Here is a 22,373-nt window from a genome sequence, read left to right on the forward strand (position 1 = left end):
GAGGATCCGCGTTCAATTAATTACAGTAATTTATCGCTGCCGATGTTATCGATTAAATGTCACGGCTCGGGATTTGACTGACATTTCGAGGCTGATACGAACACCGTAATACGGCGTTCGGCGCGTATCAACCACGTTGCGACACGCCAGACGCACGCGTTCGCCGACGAATCTCCTCGTGCGTGGGACGCACATGGTAATTATGTCCGAGCGGATAACGCGACGCGCACCCGCGGTTTTCCATCGTTCCGGAAAAAAATAATCTTAAAATACGGTGATTACACCGCGATAGAGGCTGCTCGTGAAAAAGGAGGGAGAAAGCGACGGCAGGCGACACAACGAGCGACCGGAGAAGGAGCATTATGCGCGTTTTCAAACAAAACGCGAGCAAATTATAGATGCACGGTAACACTGAAACGCGCGCGGTAGTGGCGGCGTTTTTCTCGTTGCAATTTCCCGTGAAATTGATTCCGACCGTAATTGGAGAAACGCGCAAGCGGATAACGGCACACACCTGTTCCTCCTCGTGGCGTATAATTATCAGGAACATCGCGGAGTTGGTCGTTATGCAAGCGCCGTTGGATTCCTATTAATATGGCAGTACAATCATGTGTCTCAAAAGAATTCGACATACAGAGGAGGTCACACATGAAGGAAGCGTTGTCAGTGAATATTCTATCGCACAAAGTAACATACAGGAAGTGTCGTAATGATCTGAGCACATAGTAAGGGAAAAATATCCTTTCCGGTGAACATTTGAAGTGTCTCGGCATCTTTGATTTCTTCATCGATCAGAAACAACGCGAAAGCTTCGCGTGACCAATGATTCCCTTCGTTCTCACGATTTCAACCTGATTTTTTGATTCTGAAAATATCATTAACTTGAAGTAATTAATGGGTAAGACAAGATTTCTTCCTAATCTTTTATTTTTATTTTCTTTCCATTGACGTTGAAAATGTATATATATATATATATATATATATATATTAAATATATTAAATATATATTCATATATCTAGAAATATATGGTATAAAAGTATTCGCCCATAAATCAATAAATAAGCAAATATTACCGTTAATTGATACTGGAATTATATCCCGGATATTCTCCGTTAGTTTTCTAAATTCAACGGCATTTGCGGGGTTAACGTTCTACCGAAATTTCGACTCGGCAACGTTCTCCTGACGCGTATTCGCGATTTCTTTCAACGGTACTACTCGCATATCGTTCGTCCAGATGGCCGATGAATGACCGGCGATGAGACCGGATGTGTTCGTCGCGTTCGACGATCCTCGGCGATCCTCACCGCTGATACCGAGCCGCCGCCGCGTGTGTTCATGACACGCGGCACGCGCCGCCGGTTGCGGAGCGCAGCTTCGCTCCCCGGTGCATTGTGTGTGCGCGCGTGCCGCGTGCCGCGTGAATGCAAAACGCGATCCTCTCGATGCTTCATTGTGAAAAATGTCCGTTACGCGAGTAGCCCAGAAAAGAGCGGGGAGTGGAAGGGCCGCGGCAGTTTTTATTATTTTTTTTTTTCGGCTATTGTTTTGAGTAGCGCGCAGCGTTGGTGCACGCGTCGCCGAATCCGATTGTTCCCTTCCTCCCTTCGTGCCGGTTCCCTCTCTCCCGAGAGACCGGGTTCGATGAAGTGTTTACGTATACTCGCCGTGAAGCACGTCCTTCTTCACGGTGGCGCGCAACCCTTTCCCCTCGGGTGCCCGAAAACAGCCCGCGACGGGTGGCGGTATTATTTTTATCGTTCGTCGAGTTGTTTCCTCTGGTCGCGTCCGGTGAGCCCATTCCATTATTTGCCGTGTGTGCTCCTCGTAAACGTATTACATTATATAGGACTCCCTCCGCAGCAGTCTGTCCCTTTGTGCTTGATCGAAGCTGCGATCGATTTCAACGTGATAACGATTTCGTTCGGACGCCGCGTGTCGCGGAACGCGTCAGAAGTTTTGTTAATATAATTTGTTAGAATGCAATTGAAAACGACAGAATTCAATTTAATTCAAGGCGATAACATTGGTGTCGGAGACGCGTACAAAATGGGTTTGTTCAACGGGATTGTCTCTCGTATCGAGTTAATTAAATGTTAGGCTTCGGCGGAAGCAACTTTTAATGAACGGAGCGTCGTAAATTCGAAACGCATTGCTGAGTAATTGCCTGGGTGTAATGTTCCGTTGCCATCGGTGATCGTAATCTGACATCCTGTTTTGCGATGCCGCGACTGGCAGACCGGACGAGACGCGACCATTCGGGAATTTTGAATTTTCGGGTGTTGCGCGTCGCCGAGACGAAATATGATGTGTTACTCTCGTAGTAAAGCACACGATCGATAATACCGTGCCGTTCCCCCTAGGAAAAGGCGCGTCGCGAGTTTCCTCCGGCTGGCGTGCACGGCATGTTGAATGAATCCAGCAGAGAGATTCTGGTCTTTATTGATAATCGAGCTTATTCTTATCTTGCTGGTGGTCATTAGCGTTGATTAAAATGAGGACAAAATTCGTGTCGAAATGTTGCTTCCACATCGACCTTACAAATTCCGTCAAACTTGAAGAACACTGCAGGCTATATTGTTGTGCCTTGATGCTGTGAATAGTTATTTAACACCATTTTTTCCGTGTTGAATTGTCTTTGAGAAATATCCAATTAGCTTATGTATAATATGTATATAATGGTAAGTAAAATAACAAATTTCAGCTTGGAATATTGTACGATAAATAAATACGATCTCTGTTGCTTACCGCTGACGTTCGCGAGACATCTTATACTCGTACTGCGAAAAAAATCACACGCCGAAGTTTTTCTCAATTTGTGCTGAACGTGGCGGAAAACGAGCCGCGAACAAAGTTCAGTGAGACGTAGAAACGGAAAGTTTCTTAATATACGGTCGGAGGGGATATTTCTTTTTTCCCATCGCGTCTCGTATCCTCAGTCCGTTGCGCCGCGTATCCTTATTCGTTTGCGAGGGCATTTTCCGTCCCGACGAGGAGAATGGCGATAGCTCGAGGACCGAAAAAAACGAGGGGTTGAAATTAAGATCGGTAGTGTGTGCGCGCTTGTGTGTTTACAGGCGAGCGTGGAAACTTGAATAGTTCTTTAATGAGGGTCCTTTCCTCGGGGCGTTGCGCGCATAAGGTAAATTCTAATGCAAACTCGAGTCCTTAATTCCGTCTCGTTTCTTCGTAATGAAGCATTTCCTCGCAGCTACTTAGCCCAAGCTCTTACTCAGATGGAAACGAGTTCCCTGCGATAAGGAAACCGAAAAGAAGTTTCGGTTTTCAAGTTTAGAATAAATAGCATATATTCACCATACGTCGTTCTTTGTCGTTTTTTATTTCTTTATGATACATCGCAACGAAAGTGCGATTTCAGTCAGCGAAAGTTCGCGTATAAATTAAATTACCGTAATCCGTGACTCTCTCTCTCTCTCTCTCTCTCTCTCTATCTATCTATCTATCTATCTATCTATCTATCTATCTATCTATCTATCTATCTATCTCCGTGATGGACCGTGAAAAAGAGGTCGTAGTCGTACGTTTCCGTAAATCGCGAACGTCATCGTACTTCCCTTATAAATAAATAGATAAATAAACGACTTTTGACGTTCGTTTCTGTGGACGTTTGAATTAAAAAAAATGTGAACGATTCAGAAGCTTGAATAAAAAATAAAGAAATTGAGCAAGCTTTTTCGCGATGCGTCGGACAGAGCTCGACTCGCATTAGATCACGGTGAAATCGCGCAAAATCTCTTTCAGCCGGGCGTCGCGCCACCCTTTCTTTTGGATCTTTTTTCGGATCCCTGCTCACGTGTCCGCGCAAGTCGGTACAGAGTTCGTAAGATCCCGGCGAGGATGCTCGACGGCCCCGCTGCTCCCGTGCGAGCGACAACGGGAGCATTGTGCATCGGCGTGCCGTACAAAGCAAAGTGCGCAGCGAGGTGCGGCGAAACGGCCGATTGGCTTCTCGAAGCCGTCGCCGGTGTGTGCTTTATAGTGTGTACATACTATCTCGCGACTACGCCTACCGCACACGGGTGCTGTTACTATCCCGCTTAGGAGAGCTCCGGCACGGTGTGTTACGCGACGTCGGCGGCGGCGACGAGTGCAACCTCCGTTGGCATAGTGGTGCAGGCAGCGGCACTTTTACCTACCTACTAACGCGGGGCCCGAGCATAATTAGCATGAAACGCGCGCGCGTCCTGCCTCGTAGAACTGCTCCGACGCCCCGACCTCTATTATTTCTTTGTGATTCTGCAGAACTGACGTATTTTTATATCGGTGAGCTCACGGCTTCTCACGGCTCGGCGGACAGCGTGCGACGGTCGACGATTACGTAATCGAGATATTTTTAATCGCGCCCTAGGAAGTCGCCCTTTTTGCACACGAAGGAAACGTCCGATATTAATATTACTCCCCGTGGCACGCGGAGGCAACGTGAATTATTTCAGTGTCCCCTCCTTCTTCCTAGTCGTTACCGGAGGAGGACTTTGATCGCTCGCGGTATGCGCGATGCGTGTAACCGAACGCGCGATTGTATATACCGTTTCATCGATGTGTGGGGAAGCATTAATATTGAACGCGCGTTGTCGGGCGTTGCTTCTTCTTTCGCCGGTTTCCCCGGCGCGTCCTTTCTGCGGCTGGCCGCGAGGCGGCATCGGGTTTGGACGTCGATTTTATTTCGGCTCATAAACGGTTAACACGTTGATCGCTTTTCATTGATTATTTTCAATGCTCGATTGAAGTTCGAATGCACCCAAGATGCAGTAAATAAACGCAATTCAGGATGCACATGTTCATTAGCTCGCTTCATTGCCTCCCTATTGGCTGTATGTTTCATTTTACGTGCAATTATAATTTTACATCTTGTATATAAGTTAGCGAGATGCGGTAATGTTATTAGTCGTTGGTGACTTCTATGGCAATCAACGTGTTAAGCGACTGGATCAATATACGGAGAGAGCTTTCTTCATGTAAATTCTTTTCGATTTTATCGTGTTTCTTGACGGTACAGGAATAGACTCGGCAGAGTTTATCCTGCTAAGGAATGTACACTGAGAAAATCTGAAACGGAAGGGAATGACGAGTTATTATTATTTATTATTATTACAAAACTCTATTACGAAATTCTTCAGTAATTTTTACTATAAAATTCTTCCCGTATGGTTAGAATCTGTTTTCCGCGGGAGAACGAGATCACGTAAGAATATGTTGCGTTTCGTGTGATCATAACTCTACATGTATTTTATTTATTCTTGGACGCTGGATAACTCGTATTTTAGACAGATAACGTCGGTCGGGTCGAACGAGCAGAAACTAGGTACCGATAGTTGTGAAAAATAACGGTGCATATCGTACCCGTTAAACTCGTGGAAATAGTGCTCGCGCGTTTTCTTGCGCCTGTTTGTGTGACGGAATGCGCCGATTCGATCTGGAGCACCGGCTTTCATCCGTTTCGTACAACTTTGCTTTGCGCGTAGTCGCCTTGAGATCACCTTGAGATCCGGGCGCTACCTGTCGCATTAAACGACAGCGGACGTGAGTAACTTGTTATTATCGCGTGTTCTGTCTTTTTTTCATTTCTTTTTGTAATCACCACGGATGGTCGTCGTTCGAACGACCGCGAATCGCCGACGACTCCTGCAAATTCTGTGTACTTTCAAAGTCAGTTCTATGCTATCTCCTAATTTACTCCCGTTCACGCCAATTAGCTCGGGCTGAATTATCCGCGGGAGAAATTAGGATTCGTTGGATCTCATAAAAATTTAACGCGCAATTTTTATCTCTCGAGATAACGTCGAGATGACCGTATTGTAATTATTGTTTAAACTACCACATTCGGAATACTTTGGATTTATCTCGGTCGTTTCACGGTAGTTTGTTGCAGAGAGCTCGTACATTATTAATCGTCACAAGCACCGCGAAAAAACCGCGAGAAGTAAATTTACACTTACGAGTTATTAGCTTTGGCGCTTACGTTGAAATTTTACTTCAATTTTCTCGCAAAGGGATAAATTAAACGAATTAAGACTTGGAGAGTTTCGCCTGTTAACTTTTAAATGATACAAGGTAGAGTAGGGGAGAGAAAGAGAGATAGTCTCATTTGTTTATGTCGTTGACTCATTGAAACTCATTGAAACTCGAATGATTCTTAATTTTATGTGATGTTTTATAAACTTTTATGAATGAGAAAAATGCGAGATGTAGTTAAAAATACTTTCATTTTATTTGGATTTTTTAACAAATTGCTTGGAAAATCGGCGAGTTCTTGGGGGATTTTTTTGGAGTTCGAATAAAAACCCTGATTATCCTCGTTCGTGGACTCCCCATGCTACACTTACGCTCTTACCCATCCTTTTTCCCGCGATCTCACGCGCACTCGCGTCTCCAGTGAGAAACTTTCGAGCATCTTGGAAACCTGTCACGTGTAATTTCCTTTTTTGGCACGGTCGGCGCGTTTCACCGTCCCGTGCGTGACTAAAAAAGAAAAAAACAAAAGAGAAAAAAAGAAATCACGTGGTCCGTCGATGTGCGTGTCGATGCGTCGTCGTCGTCGTACGCCCGCCTGCACGTCGCGCCGTTCAACGCGCGGAACAATTACGCGCTCGCGTTCATCGCGGAAAAAGTGGAAAGAGAGAAAGAGAGAGAGAGGAAAGCCACGGTGAAATCTCGTTTTTCTGTCGTGCACGCTCGCACGAGCGACGGCGGTTGCACGCTTCTGATTCGCCTCTCCGTCTCTAACCTGCGGCGGGCGTTTATAATCCAGCGGAGTGAGTTTCTAAATATCTCCCGGATCGTCGCGATAATTTACGATAATTCCACGATGTCGTTGATTACCGCGCTCTCTGTATCGACTCTTGTCCGCGGACCGTTTCGCTCTTCGGTGCAAGCAGTTGGCCGTGTGTCCTCTTGGACACACAATCGCTCGATAATAACAGGAAACTTTCTAATTTTACGCTACAATTGTGTTACATGATAAAAAGCAAAGGATGGGGGAATGTGCACGTATACGCGCTATATAGGACGGCCGACCTTTTGCTCCCGAGTCGCACACATGACCTGTCGTTCGTGTTGAGAAGCGTCGGTATACATATTTTTATTCTATTTCTACGCCACGTAGATACGCACACACACGCACGTAGACGCGGGATATGGAGAGCGCCTCTCTCGATGTTCGTTGTCGGTGGATAGAGATACAGAATTTCTTCCACAGTGAGCACCATTAGCTGGTTCATAGAAAGGGAGAGAAAGAGAGAGATATCGAGCGAGCAGCTACCGCTCTTCCACGAGAGAGCAACTACAAAACATCCGTATCGCGTTTGTCGACCCACGCGATCCATCGGGACCGTTGTCGGGGATGTGTGTCAAGTTTCCAGAACTGGAAGTGACACTCGCGCGCTCCACTTCCACGCGGATCGAGAGAGCCCTTGAACTCCATTTTAAGCTCTCTCTCTCTCTTTCTCTCTCGCACGCGATCCGTCGTCGAAATTCCGCGTGCGACGAGGATCACAATGAAAATCGACTCACGCGAACGACGACGCGAGTCGCGCACGAAACGGCCGTCGTTCCTTCTTTTTGTTTTGCATCTCACGTTTAATTCCCCGCGACGTGCACGTAGTTCGGTTAGCGTCGCATCGAGAGTCGGCGGAGAGGCGCACAGGTAGGCGAAGGTTTCTCCCCGGCAAGCCGCGAGAACACGAGCGAGTATACGCTGGAGCCGCGGGCTAGAAAGTAGCCGGCGACTTATTGCGTTTGTCGGCCCGCCGTGTATCTCGTTTTGCTGCTTTGAGCCGGTTGCAACGGCATTTGCGCCAGACAGGATCGGCAGGAATCGGATCGATATCGATGCGCGCGCCTTTAACTTTTATCGATACTCTCCGTTTTTTCTCCCCTGTTTATTACAGATATTTTTTAGGGGACGAGACGAGCTTTCCTACTTCGCGTTCTCTCTTTCTCTCTCCTCTCTATCTATCTCTATCTCTTTCTCTTTGATGTGCTGTATCACGCTATCGTGTTGAAAAATGCGACGAGTCTCGCAGTTCCGCGCGTGGCAAATCGATGTTCTGCAAGTACGGTTTTTGAAAACAGACTTTACGTCATACGCAGCTATGCCCGTTTCATTCTTTCCTGCCGATTCCAATTTTACGGATAAACATGAGAACGATTTGAGATTTTCTTTTGATACTGGAATCTGTGCTCGGAGGTTCAAAAGGAAGCACATCTCACGGCGTAAAAATGCATCGCTCGTTTCCGAAAGGGTTAATTTGCGGGCTTCGAGAGTGTTCCCGTGAGACCTTTTGCGGTGCATGCTCGGTGCTTTGAAACGAGTGGCTGCCAAAAATAAATATGACCTGGAACTGAAATTAGCCAAAAGCGGTCGAAGAATCCCCGCTTCCTTCTATCGGCGCGCTCTCTTTGCGATAGTCCGAATCGATCGGTGAAAGCTATTTCGTGATTTGGAAATATCATGTTGTTTAGCAAAGTACTATAACGTTGAAGATCCTCCCGTGATATTGATCGTATTTTCACGTAATTATGAATTAAGGACATCGATGAAATTTATATAGTTAAAAATTATTTATGAAAAATAAGGATATCGATCAATTTCTTTTTCTCAGTGTGCACACCAGATATTTGCTTGCATATATTTAATTTTATTTCACAATATAACACATTTCCATAATTATTATTAACGTCTTTACGATTGTTTTTTCTTCAAAATAGTCTTTTATCTATTTTCGTAAAAAACCATTAAACAACAATAGAATATCTTTTACATCGTGACATATTGACGAGTATAGAAATAATTGCATATTATAGTGCGAAATGTGCGGTTAATATTACATGTCATGTAATCGAAGGGTGCTCTGCAAGGTTTTTTGATCGGGCAGTTTAATAATCGACAAGCGGTTCTCTAAATAACAATTCCCTCGTCACCATCCCCTGATCAACAAATTTATTTACCTTTCGAGCACGTTAACCGCGATCGGTAAGGAGAATGACGCAATCCGCCGACGGTAAAGAACGTTCGCTATTTTACCGTGCATTGGAAAGGAAGAGAGCTCGTGATTTGTTCTCGTCAGCTGCGGGAAGTTCGGCTTCCCCTGTTAGACTCCGACCAGCTGCCGCCGCGTCAAGAGACGCGCGTAAATATTAACGAGCACCGTAACGAAAATCGTTATCTCCGGAGTGGAATATTCCGTGAGATCGCGGCGGCGGAACGTCGCCGCGAAATCAACGTGCTTAATCCGATATCAAACGTGTTCGCTCGAATTCCTCTCGTCCGGTGTTAGGAAAAAAAAGAGAGAGACAGAAAAAAGAGAAGAGAGAAAAGATGACATCGCCTTATTTGCAGGCGAAGCAGTTCTCTCGCTTGCGGCTGCATCGAGCACGTCGTTGAGTGCCTTTAGAAATATCCGAGACCTTCCTCCCTTCGCGAAGCCGCTTTTCATCGCGTTGCCTTTGCCTCTTTGTCTCCGTTTTTTGAATTAGAGAAAAAAAAGGAAATCTCTCTCCATACTCCGACGCAGTCACCTTGCGCTTCACCGGCTATTCGAGACTCCCCTCGAAGTCTCTTAATTTCGAGACCCGATGCGTAAGTCGAGTGGGGGGAAATGTGGACTCGGGATTTATCGATCGCGAACGGGTTCTTTAATAACGACAGGCTCTGATATTGATTAGTTCGCGAAGGATCTATTTTTAGAGACTAATCTCTTGAATCTTGTGGAAGTCGCACGGCCCGTTAGACTAATTACTGTTAGACGACAATTGTTGGAACGAATATCGACTTTACATTTTGAGGTACAGGCAATTTATCCACGTACATGTACGGGCATTCATATTTTAAAGATGGACACTTTTCGCCGCTCAGACTGAATCTCCCGGAATAATAATATCAGAGAGGATACGACAGGTATCTTCAATTCACTTTTATCGGTTTGCTGGAAGGATATCGGGATAAAAATTTAGGATAGCCCACAGCGGAGATCTATAAACGAACGCTGGCGACGTGAATGTTTGATGAGTCGAGTCTAATTTAATTAGTCGCTCGCTAAAGTAAATTTCCTCGTCGATCAACTGTCAAATATCTCCTGTATGTCGTACGTTTCACCGTCGAAGTACTACATCCCACAAATCGATTTCGCTCCATCCGCTTCAAAATCTATCATTTACTATTATAATGGAAGAACTTTCTGCTTGATGTCTGCGTCTATATATGTGTATATATATATCTTCAAAGTATATTCATCGTGAAATATTCACGAGATCGCGCTGTCCCTCCGACGCTCGCAGGACGACCTCTTTATTCTGCGAGCGCGTGGAATCCACGTCGATCGTGTTTATCTTCTTGGTTCGATCGTGCGTGGCAATAGTACATGAAGAAAAATGTCCGCAAAAGGAATCCGTTTTTCCGTCGATTCCTTTGCGATCCCCCTTCGGTTTTCCGAGTTCTCGTGAGACACCACACGTGTTTGCCATCTGCATCCATAAACAACCTGCTTTTCTGCGGAATAGGCGCAATGGGCAACTGATTTACACTGGACAGTCCAAGATTTGCACGCGGATTTTCGAAAAGAAGAAGGGGAAAAAGCGACCGGTATGATTCGTCGATGTAAAACGATACGTTCGATTTCCAATAGCTTTTTAGATGAGCCGAAAATGTACACATGTTTTTATCTTTTTGGTATGCATAGAGAGATATAACGCAAAATATGATACACGCCTCTTCCTTTTTTTGGGACGCAGTTAAAACGATATGTGATGCACACATAGAAAGACACACACACACATAAGACGCGATATAAATAAATATAATATGTTTATGTCATCCTAATATCCTACATTTATTTATTTTTTCTGTGTTTATTTTTCTTTTTCATGTTATATTTCTTTGCGTTCATTTTATTTTTATACGTAACTCGTATTCTTAAATAGTTAATCCTCGAATGTTAATGTTTTTATCTATCTATCTATCCTTGTATTATCATCAATGTTTCCTTGAGTTTAATAATTTATTAAAGTAACTCGTAAAAATTATATTATTAATTCGACTATAAAATGTCTTCTTCGCGTGCGCGCGTGTTCTCGCGCAAGCATTATACCTCGCTCATCCATGCGGACGCCCTTCTACCGTAATGAGTTCAAAAGTAATACGCCAGAGTTACGACATAAAAAGGCTGTCCTGTATGTCACTTAGGAGGGTGGGTCGTAATACTTCGTTATATCCGGTTGTACTCCTCGGAAAATTTTCCCGTGTGTGCTTCACCGGTCGGTTGATCGGTCGGTCAGTATTTTTCCCGAAGTGCCTTCGACCTAATAACTTCCACGACAGACTTCACGAGTGGTTTGCCCACGTTTCCCCTTCTCGTTTCATTCCTTTCTCCTTTTCATGCATTTCGTATTTTTCTCACGTCGCCGCGATTTTTTACGTGCTTTTTACGTGCACGGAAATTCACGTATTTCACGGCTCTCGTACCGTGGTTAAATATTCTGCGACTATTTACGACTATCGCGTCCACGCTTCGTTATATTTCGTCCTACATATATATATATATATTTTTTTTTTTTTCTTTTTTCCACGTACACCGCAGTCACGCGGTTATTTTCTCGGCGCTGTTATCGACAGGTTCAGTATATTGAGAGCGGGAACAAATTACGTGGCGATTTTATAGTGCACCGTATTTCATGGCCCGCGTCCGATCACTCGCGAGGAAATAACGTATGTTGTCGTTTTCGGGATTTCTTTCGACTCGAGCGGATCGGGCGATGCGTTTCGATGTCTCTGGTTGCATAACAAATGAGACTATAGCGCAACGGATCGGATCAAACTGGGACAACATGCGCACAGTCACAGGCAATGCCTGCAATTTGCTCGTTAACGGGAATTATCGTGGATCAGTGCCATTACTCGGGATATCGATGTAAGAGTATCTCTTAGCATTAGCGTTACACGTGCTCATTCATTAGCTTGCATTATTGCGAATCAAATAGTGTCATACGTATTTACAGATCCCTCTCGAATTATTTCGCATATTCTTCGCCTGCGCAGGCCCAAGAATGATGCTCATAGAACGTTGCAACCGAATAATAAGGCTCACTTTTGTTGCTTCATTATACTTTATTCATCACGCGTATTTTCCTGATAGTGATTTTACTACAGGCGGCGAACATCCTTACACATGAATCATACCCTTCATTGAGCGCGCCGCTAATTTACATTAACCCCCGTTGAATCTCAAAGCCATTTCTCTTGTATATACTCTTGCATATGAAAAGAAATTCATACTTTTGTTATATTTAATATTGTCTTGATATTTATTATATCTGAAATTCAATAATTTTGTTCGTTTTAATATTTTACTTTTCGCGGAAAACAAAAGATTGTAAAAATTATTTTCGAAATCTTTCAAGAAATATTTTTTCGCTTTTACTTGAATTTCTCCCGATTCTATCATGAATATAGTTTATACGGATAAAGATTTACGAAACTCACGTCTGCCGTGTCGCGCTTCTGTTTTTTCCGCCGGTTTCTAGATTTATACACAGAAAAAAAAGTGCTAGATTCGAGTAAATATTCTAATACTTCGTAGCAAATTTTACTTAGATGAAGAAAATATTTTCCAAGTAAATTATCCAAGTAAAATATTTTGCCGCAGGTAAACGTTTTCTAAGGAATATTGGAGTAATTATTTACTCGAACTTGGCACTTTTTTCCCGTGTGGAGATGAGCGGCGGACGAGCTCCTTCTCGTCTCTTCGGTCGCGACTTTTATTCTCGATAACCAATGGTTGCAACGCAGTCACACATACACGTACGTTCGCGCGAACTTATGAATTCGAGCGCATGGAACGTTTGTCACTTGCGACGTTGTCACGGTTGCTGCGGTTTCATTTGGCCGTTCTCATCGGGGACGAAAAAAGCGAGCGTCGTAACGGTACCGGGGAGCCCGTGGTAACACCGCCTGCTAGTTGGCATATTCTGGTGAAGGTCTAGTCTAGACAGCGACCAGGTCGATATGGCACCTCCACCAACGAAGCTGTCCGCAGCCAGCAGCAGGACGACCCGAGAGGGTACACCAACACCAGCGAAACGCCGTTCGCTGTCGTCGGAGGGGGCGACGATGGAATGCACGGCGACGGCGGGTCGGCAAACGATTCACGAAGGCTTAGGCACGAGGAAACGGCACGGTCTCCTCGGTCGCCGTTACTATGATCGATAGACTAAGCACGAGCAGAAGGAACACACGGCCGGATGCGGATGGTCGGGGAGTCACAGCGCGAACGTGCCTTTCGAGTATGATCGAGATACTCTTCTCGAGGGGATCCTGAGCTTCGGAAAAATTGTTTTGTAGCGAAAGTGTTGTTTCGCCATTGACAGTCGCGGGCGAGATTTCTTGTCGCGAATTCACGCTTTTATACATATCGTTGACCACTTTTGTTTCCAACGTTACTCTTGTTTCTGGCTTTTTGTCTAAATACGAAAGGTAATTCGTAAATTTAGTCAGGAACACGGAAAAAATAATTAACTCCTGCAACTAAAAATTAGCTCATACAGCTGAAAACTTAGTCTGATAACTAAATTTCAATTGTATTATATGAGCAGCTAATTCCTCTTTTCCGTGAATTCTTGAACGAATCGCGAGTTTCGCAACGGTAATAAGGAATTTGTAATACAGAAATATCGTACCGTTGGAAGTGGGGAAATATTATAAGATGGTTTGACGTGAAAGGCAGATTCGCCGTGTACATTTAGACCAAGGTAATCTTGGCGTGTACATTTACACCGTTAAATATTATTAAAATATTTAGCACGAATGTCTTGCAGATATTCGCGTTCGGTAATTTGATATTTAATAATTTGATACATAATATTTAATATTTGATACGACTTGACATTTGATATTCGAAAAGAGCTATTAGGTAATAAGATCGGCATAAATTAATGAGATACAGCGATATTACAGCATCGAGCCCGATGGCGATCGACATATTAAGAACCTTTGCTAATCACGGTTTTATAAATAAACGAAGAGCGGTGTGTGGCGATAACTCTCGATTCTCTCGAATTCGAACGTTTTCCGATGACTCGAACTCGTGAGACGCGAGAATGAAACTTTTAATGAGATCCACACGAGACGCACGACTGACGTGGTCGACTTTGACAGCGAATATCGGCGTCTCGGAGAATGGCGAATTTATAGTATCCAGCGTTCGAACTTTTCCAACCGAATCGGATATTCCACCCAACCGCAGGTTATCGCAACAACCATCGTCCTGCACCCTTCAATTTGTTCTCGCGTTGCATCGCGATACTTTATATACAATGACGAGATTCGAGCGTTGTAGTGTTCTCCGGTATATTTTACGTTACAACATATACGAGCGAAACGCGTACGAAATGAGCCAACTGTTGCTGGAGATTGAAAATGATGCGCGGGGATGAATAGCGAAGCGGCCATTTGTGTGATACACAACCGATATATAAAGTTTGCGCGAATGGACGATCGTCGTCTCGTGCGGGCGTGCAACGTGATTCCGACTTCCTCGGTATTTGCGCGACGGTCCGCCGGCGAAGTTGCTTTTTCGCATCGCAGCGCTGTACTTTCACGATGTCGTAACGTAAAATAAAAACTCGCATTCTATTCGTTCTTCTGCAATCGCGATGTCACTCGACATACTTCGCCGCGGCGTAATAATTGCATCAGGAAAGTGGCAACTTTTTTTTACACGTGCAGCTGATGTGACTTTGGAGTTTTGATTAGATTCCAGCGCGAAATCGCGAGGTTGTCGCCGAGCGAAATGCCATTCGAGCGCACCGCGCGCTCCATGACGCGTATATTAATGCGATGAATCTAAGGATGAATCTAAGGATGAATACGAAACTGTTTATTAGATTACATTTTATGTTCCACGAGAGTATCCTGGAATTCCTAGAAATTGTATGCGCAACGAACGACGATGCAATTGACTCGACTCGACTATCTCGCTTAAATGGATCTCGCGCTAGTTAATTAATGAATTCATAGAAATTGGCGAGACACACCGGATATACAGACGGTACAATTATCGTGTGACGCACGCACGACCGTCACTCGAGGCGGACAAATTATCTCTCCCTTTCGTTGTAAGGTTATTCGGCCGAGGAAGTGTTACGTCTACCTGTTTTTAGGGGGGAAAAAAATAGAAAGTCCGATATTCTTGGCTCGTTGTGAAATCGGATCAACATGTTCGTCGAAGAGGAGAAAAATTCTCGCGGCCTAAATGAAGAGAAATTTCTCGTGGCGGAATTCGAAAAATCCTTAGTTTTTAAATTTCTCCATTTTGCAGATTTCTTTCCATAATTGTTCGATCTATATATTTCCTTGCACACCTAATTGCTTCGTGTGAACAGCCGACGCATCACTGTCGATTTCTCGGCTCTCGTTTCGTGCACGAATAATCCCAGTCTGAATCGCGATCGGCTGCGTGACGTAGGTTTAAGCGAGATCCCCAGTTAGCTCGTTTGCACAGAGGCTGGAGGAAGCGGAACCGGAAGCAACTATCGTTTGGATAAAAAGGCGAACTTGCTTAATTAAGGCTACATTAATGAGCGAATCGCGCGATGGGAGTAAAATAACGAGCGTTTTGTACCTGAGTAGAAGAGAAGCAACTATTATGAGAGTAGACGCTGAATTTACCGCGATCGATCTTTTCGCGCTAATCTCGGGTTCGCAGAGTCTTTTTTTTCTTCCTTCTTCCATTAGAAGACGCGAATAGCGAAGCGCGATTTCCTTTATTCCCCGTAGGTGGTGCAATCTTAGAATTTTGTACGGAAAATTGCAAAGCAGTTCAAACACATCTTAATTTTTTTTTAACATCTCGAGACGCTTTATATTTCAATACGATTACATATATAGATAATATATATAGATAGGTAAACGAACACATTACAGATCACGTGCGTTTCAGTGAGCTAAATATAAAGTCCGTACTAAACACCTTATTACCTATTTTGACATTTCTCTCGGTTTTAGAGGGAATTTCTAAAGTAAAATTAGCGGCCCGTAATGTGTTGAAAGTCAAGATTAATAACAACGCCATTCGAGCATACGAAAATTGCACGGAAACATAATTACAAAATGTTGTGCCGGGTCGACGGATCTGGATTACATATTAAATCGGTGCAGGCGCGATGAGGCGAGGATATTCTTTTCACAAAAAAGAGCGGAAAGCCTGAAAGGCGAATGAATATTCCTATCCAGGAGCATACGTAGAGACCGGATTGCCTTCGTGTCCATGATATAACGGAATTAATTCCGCGCACGTTGCGGGGAGAGACTCCAATGCGCTGTTGCGCTGTTGTTGCAACGGCCTTGGAAAGAGACTTCTGCCCCCGTTGCGCCCTCCGTTTAATCACTTTTTTAATTGGCACTTGCGGTAGCGCCGTGTCCTGGAAATGCGGCGGAAGCGCGAGTGTGCCCTCGTGTACGCGTTCGCGCAGAGATTTGAATGAAATGATTAGAAGGAGAGAGAGAGAGAGAGAATGAAAAAAGGAAGTTCTCTCTCACTACCTTATGCTTACCGGAGAAAAAATGCGCAAAAGGAATGGCGAACCGCCGCGTTTCTTCTTCTTCTTCTTCTCCTCTTTCGTCCCTCGTGGCCTCGGTCGACTTGTCGCCCTCGGCTGCGAGTTTAATTTGCCGTAGGAAATCTACTCGTTTCCGTGCGCACGTGGACTATCCCTTCCCGCGGAGCAAAAACTGTTACGTCGCTCCTCCGCCGCTGTAAATCTAAATATCCGCCGGAACGCCAACGACGGATTGCTGCTTAACGCGGGGTAGGAAAATTGGGAAAGAGCGAAGAAATGCGTTCATAGCGGTGATCGTTCGCGCGTGCCTTCGCAAGCAAGGGCGCGAGTTTGAAGAGCGTGGAAAATTTGCTGAAAGTATCACGGTATGTCGGGATAATTTTGAAGCGGCGAAATGTCATTCTCGGTTATCGTAATGTCGTGCGAGTTAATTAACTCGGGAGCTTCGGAGAAGCGGGGTTTGAAAAATTACTGTGAGCGCGTTCACATATACGGCACGACGGTCTAAACGTGTCGCAAATTTAAGCGGAATTCACAAATCCTATAAATCCTGCCAACAAATTTGTATTCTATCAAATCTTTCCTCACATGTGTATTCCTCCGACTGAAAATATTCGCGGATCGCCGATTGATTTCATTATACGCAATTCTCTGTCGATGCAGAGGGTCAAACGGATTAATTCGGATTAAAAATTAAAACAAAACTGCAGCGAGTACATCCGTACATAGCACGATGGTTCAAACGGGTCACATATTTATTTCAATGAAAAACCAGTAGAAAATTTTGCAAATCCGCCAACAAATTCGTGTTCCATCAAGCGTTTACTTCCATATAAATCTTCAGGCTAAAAATATTCGCGGATTGGAACCATAATACATTATAGAGACCAGTCGAAAATCTTCCACGGAGGATCAATCGGGTTAATTGGGACAAATACACGGTCCCTCAATAATCCCCTGTTCGCGCGCAATTAATACGTATGCATTCTTTAACGACGCGACGGTGACGGCTCCCGATAACGCCGGTCGGAGAAGTCGATCGATTTCACGAGCGTCACCGGAAATGTACATCGCCGTATAGCCGGTAATTGATAGACTTAATTAGGGCCGATGGTCCACCAAGTGTCGATGCACATCCTCCGAGTCCGAATTTATTTCCCGGAGCATCCAGCAGAGCGCGTGGACGATGGACGGCCTTGCTTGCATCGTGATGCGCGCGAGCGACGGCGCAGCCGAGCGCCAGTATACTTTCGGACGTCGCGGCGTGCGTTACGACGCCGTCGTCGCTTCCCGGTTTCTCAGAGGTGCCACTGACGCGCGTGACTCCCCTCCCGCCTATTTGTTTCCGCTCTCTCTCTCGCGAATCGCCGCGGCCAGTGTTCGTGGTGTGAAGTGAAATTCGCCTCGGCGGGTTCCGAGACGGCGAACCCACGGACTCGCGGCGCCCGCCTTTTTTCGCGGTGCCGGAGTGCAATCGCCTGTGGATTATTACGCGCGGCGAACAGGACAGGTTGTATGGATGCGGCGGATCTCACCTCGTGCGCGCGCGAACCGGCCAAGCCATCGATCGCATTATTAATCCCGTCCGCAAGCGTGTCCCGACAGGAAAAATCCTGAAAGCGTACCGTCCTTTTCTTTTTTACCTACGTCTGCCCCTCTCCCCTTTTTTTTTCGACATGGGTCCGTGATCACGTGACTTGCCCATTCGATCGTTGTTTATGGCGGATTGTCGAGTCACGATGTACTCGAATTCCTTTGAAAGGAATATCAGAGGTATTGTGAGTTAGTAGCTTCATGGGGTGCCGATGTAGATCTTGATCGATGGAAAAATACGCGTGGCCGGTTGTCGCGATATTTCGCCGCTCACGCAGCGCGAATTGTAATTTTACAATTGCGTCGAGCTCTCCCAGCCGGGGTAACGTTACGCAGATTATTGGTGAAGCACAAATTGTTTTCGCGATGACCTTCTCGTACCGAGAGAGAGAGAGAGAGAGAGAGCGATCTTCGTTTTTTAACTGGGGCTACACACGGATTTCGAATATAATAGCAGCCGTGTTATTTATTTATTCCTGACCTGTTTGTGTGCGCGCTGGTATTTAATTTTTTTTTTTCATCGCAATACTCGCAGTCAACATCGACTATTTACGTCGTGTTACTTTGAATTTCTGCTCACGTGTGGAAAAACCCAACAACCGTAATGATAAATTATTATTAATAATATGAATGCATTATTACGGTTGTTGAGTCTTGCTTATTATTTTAACAGTGAACGGCGAAACTTGACAGGAGAAAGGGAGAAGTACCGCGGGATTTTATTCCAGGATTTTCTCCTGGCACAATTTTACGTCGATGTGAACGTTCTCTTTGTGAAGAGAGAATTCCGCTCCGATATTAATTTATTCAATTTAGTTCTCGAATTAATGCGGGCATTAAAGTCACGTTTAAATGATATTGCGGATTTATGAAAACAATTTTCGAGTTCATTTCATCCCAAGCGAAAAGACCGCGAAACAGCTGGTCCGGGAACGAGCGTTATTGTACGGGGAAAGAAGAGTCGTGGAACTTTGGAAAGCACCGAAGGACTTGTTAGAGAACCGTCCCCGGTTTTATGAATCGACATTTTAATGAATGAAGAGACCGGAAGCGAACGTAACGGGGAAAGGCGGAAGGTCGCGAGCGATAAGTCGGGAAATATATCGTCCACGGCGACGTTCCTGTCGATTTCGTTGGCTGCACAGGTCATTCCTGGAATATCATTCCTGGAATATCACGCTCGCGAAGGCTTTTATCTCAGCGATACCGCCTCTGTGAGCACGCGATAAATTAATTGCGAGTCGTAAATGTATCTCTCGTGCAACGGGAATTGCGTAACGCGCAAAAGGAACGCATCGGTGATTACGTTCATTACGTCGCCGCGCTTTATGTAATTTCTTCAGAACCAAAGGTAATTATCCAACATTGGTAGTGGCGTAATCGCTCAATGACGTTCACGCCGAAAAAGCAAAAGAGGGAAGGAGAGAGAGAGAGAGAGAGAGAGAGACGATGGTTCTCGCACGAGGGCATTAATCGACGTTCTCGTTCTCGATTGCGCACGCGGCTCGGGTAACTTTTGATATTTCCACGTGCAGCTCTTGATACTGTACGAACCCATTTTCGCGTAGCACACACGCGCTCGAGAGCGTCTCGCATAATAATTCCCCGGCGAATCCAACGCGGTTATCGAATTACGCGTGTTTACCGTGTGGAATTAATCGTTATTCGAACCATCCGTATCAGAAACGGATATATCCGTTCATTTTGCCCGACCATTATCGCGGAAATGTCATTGCGATTTCCCGATGAAGATGGATCGATCCACAAAAATCATGCTTTCCTGATCCGCTTTGTTATATTTGACGTTAATCTGAAAAAAGTGATGCGGACGTATCTTTCAAATCTCCTAAATGAAAAAATATAATTTTGCTGCAATAATAATTATTATAATGGTCATCTTTATGTAACAATATTTATCACAATAACAATAATAATATTAGTAATAATAATTATTATCATGAGTAAATGAAACGGAGTACATTTTCGCGTTACTGAGCACGCATATTTCGTCCGTTGTTTCGTGTTATAGCAAGAGAGAGAGAGAGAGGGAGGAGAGGAGGGAAAGCGTAGTTGAAATATCTCCTCGTGGATCGAAACCCAGTCGTACTTCGTGCACGCGTTCAGGAACCTTGACCCAGCTGACACTGTTGAACCCCGTTGTCGCCGCAGTGATTTCGGCAGGAATCGGAGTCCGACATCGCCGTCGTCGTGCTTGCGGTCGGCGGCTAGGGTGCTTTCGATGCAAATTTTTACCGTGTCCCGAGAAGACGCTCGGAGTAATCTGGCATCTCCGGCGCGGTTTATGCCAGCACTACGTGTTTTTAATTGGCGTTACGTATACGCAGCGCGATCACGTAACATCGGGAAGCACGGTACGGGAAATTGCGAATGAAAAAGAAATATTTTCCATTGGCCGGTCGTCGCTGTCGCAGTGCGGTGGCTGCGTTGCACGCGTCCGCCGGCCGGCGAATATCACGTGTACTTATTTATCTCGACGCCGATCTCCACTTTCGGAGTTTCAGCGGAGAGAAAACGCGAAGGGTACCTCGGGGACTCCGTCGGAGAGAGAAAAGCTCCTCCTCTTCGAATGGAACTTCTCCGTCTTGTGAGCGAGCGATTCCGTCGGAAGCAATCTCGCTGAAAGCGTGGAAGTTCGTTTGCACGTACAGATGTAACGCGTCGTTATTCGTGTTTCGTTCCGAAACAAGATCCGTTTTCCAAGCAAGGGAGAGGCGACGGGGTGAACGTTATCGCATGATCGGGAAACATTTCGCGCGAATAATTCTTATCGATCGCGCGCGTACACGTCGTAACTTATCGATTCGGGAGACACGGAAGACGCGCTTGCCGCGTGCGGGAATTTCGGAATGTGCGGATGGGCGTGAGAGGAAAGGAAGAGCAAATCGAACTAATTTATTTCTCCGCGCGCACCTCTCGTACCTCTCGATTTTATCTCTGCGTTGATTTTCGTCGGAAAGGAAGCGGAAACACGCGCGAAACGAGGGTCGTTCGCCGGAAATATTTTCACGTAGCGACCGTATCGAGGAGAAATTTAATCTGGCGAAAGGCTCGCCCGTAACACCCGCGTGTTTCCAATCGCTGATCCTTCCCGTGAATTTTCAGTTAACAATCGTTGTCCTCGTCGTCGACCACGGCGACGATTCCCGCGGGAATTTTCACGCGGACCGCATGTTCGTTTTCCGCGCGCACGGCGCGGTTTACCGTTCACGTGCGCGTTTTGTTACACGTCGTTGCCTCGCTTCCTCGTTTCTCCGCGCCGTTTCGACGCTGTTACGAACGGACGCGAGCGGCGGGTTTCTACCGGGCGGTAAACGCGTTTGTCGGACAGCCGAGTGAAACAATACGGCTTGTCAGGTCGCGATAATTAATCGCAGCTACCGGCTGGTAGGTATTGCTCGAGAATAATTACGCTCATCGCAATAATTATTCCCCGTTAAGACCGGGTATTTTCGGCCGTTGCGAAACACAGATTGGATATTTAATCCGGTCGCGAAGGCCGGTGGCTTCTATCGGTAAATTCGGGACTCGAGGTAGAGAACTCGCGCGACGCCGACGCGAAATATCGAGCAGCTCTTGGTTGGATTCTCTCCTCGAGAAGAACATTTGTATTTAGCAACGAGGAAAATTCTATACACAATAAAACATTTTGTGGTAATTTCTACTACAATATTTTCTCCATGTATAAAGATCGCAAACTCTCGTCTACCTGAAATAATATAAGAAAGGAATATTGATTTACACGAGATTTACTCCCCGTAGCTCGATACATCGCTCACGGAGCTTTCGTTGTCGCCTCACACTCCGGCGCGAAATTTTATTAATTAGTTGTAGCGCCCGGAGAACAAGCCGACTCGCGATAGTAAAATCCATTGTAATACGACATTTGATTGATACTTCACGTAACGCTCACATTCCGCACCGGTTGGATTACACGTGAAAATTTCCGGGACGAAGATTGATGTGTATCGAATAATACGCGCGTATCGAGGTCGAATCGCGAAATTTTAACGCATCAAATACTATACACGCGTAATATCACTCTTTCACGTCAAATTATTCCGCTTTTTCCAAGCCTATTTCATAACTTTCCCGAGAATAACTTCATTATTTTCTCTTGAGTTTCGAAGAATTTTCCTGGCTTTAGGACATGATAATAATGCCGTGGAGCGGAACCATTTGGAGCGGGAAA

At 45.3% G+C, this 22,373-nt stretch overlaps 1 protein-coding gene across 5 annotated transcripts in view; it reads left to right on the forward strand.

The window, feature by feature from the left end:
* Window positions 1-22,373, forward strand: part of LOC106746305 (rap guanine nucleotide exchange factor 2-like) — a 127,570-nt gene that overhangs the window by 48,185 nt on the left and 57,012 nt on the right. Inside the window, exon 1 of one of the 5 annotated variants that reach the window (XM_014622777.1) lies at window positions 17,915-18,080. The exons of the other annotated variants lie outside the window; for them this stretch is intronic. The gene's annotated coding sequence lies outside the window, so the exon portion shown is untranslated. Of the gene's footprint in view, window positions 1-17,914; window positions 18,081-22,373 lie in introns of those variants that run through there. 5 annotated transcript variants of the gene reach the window in all.

The sequence above is a fragment of the Dinoponera quadriceps genome, unplaced genomic scaffold (assembly GCF_001313825.1).
Source record: "Dinoponera quadriceps isolate SergipeBrazil2010 unplaced genomic scaffold, ASM131382v1 scaffold566, whole genome shotgun sequence".
Taxonomy (NCBI): Eukaryota; Metazoa; Arthropoda; class Insecta; order Hymenoptera; family Formicidae; genus Dinoponera; species Dinoponera quadriceps.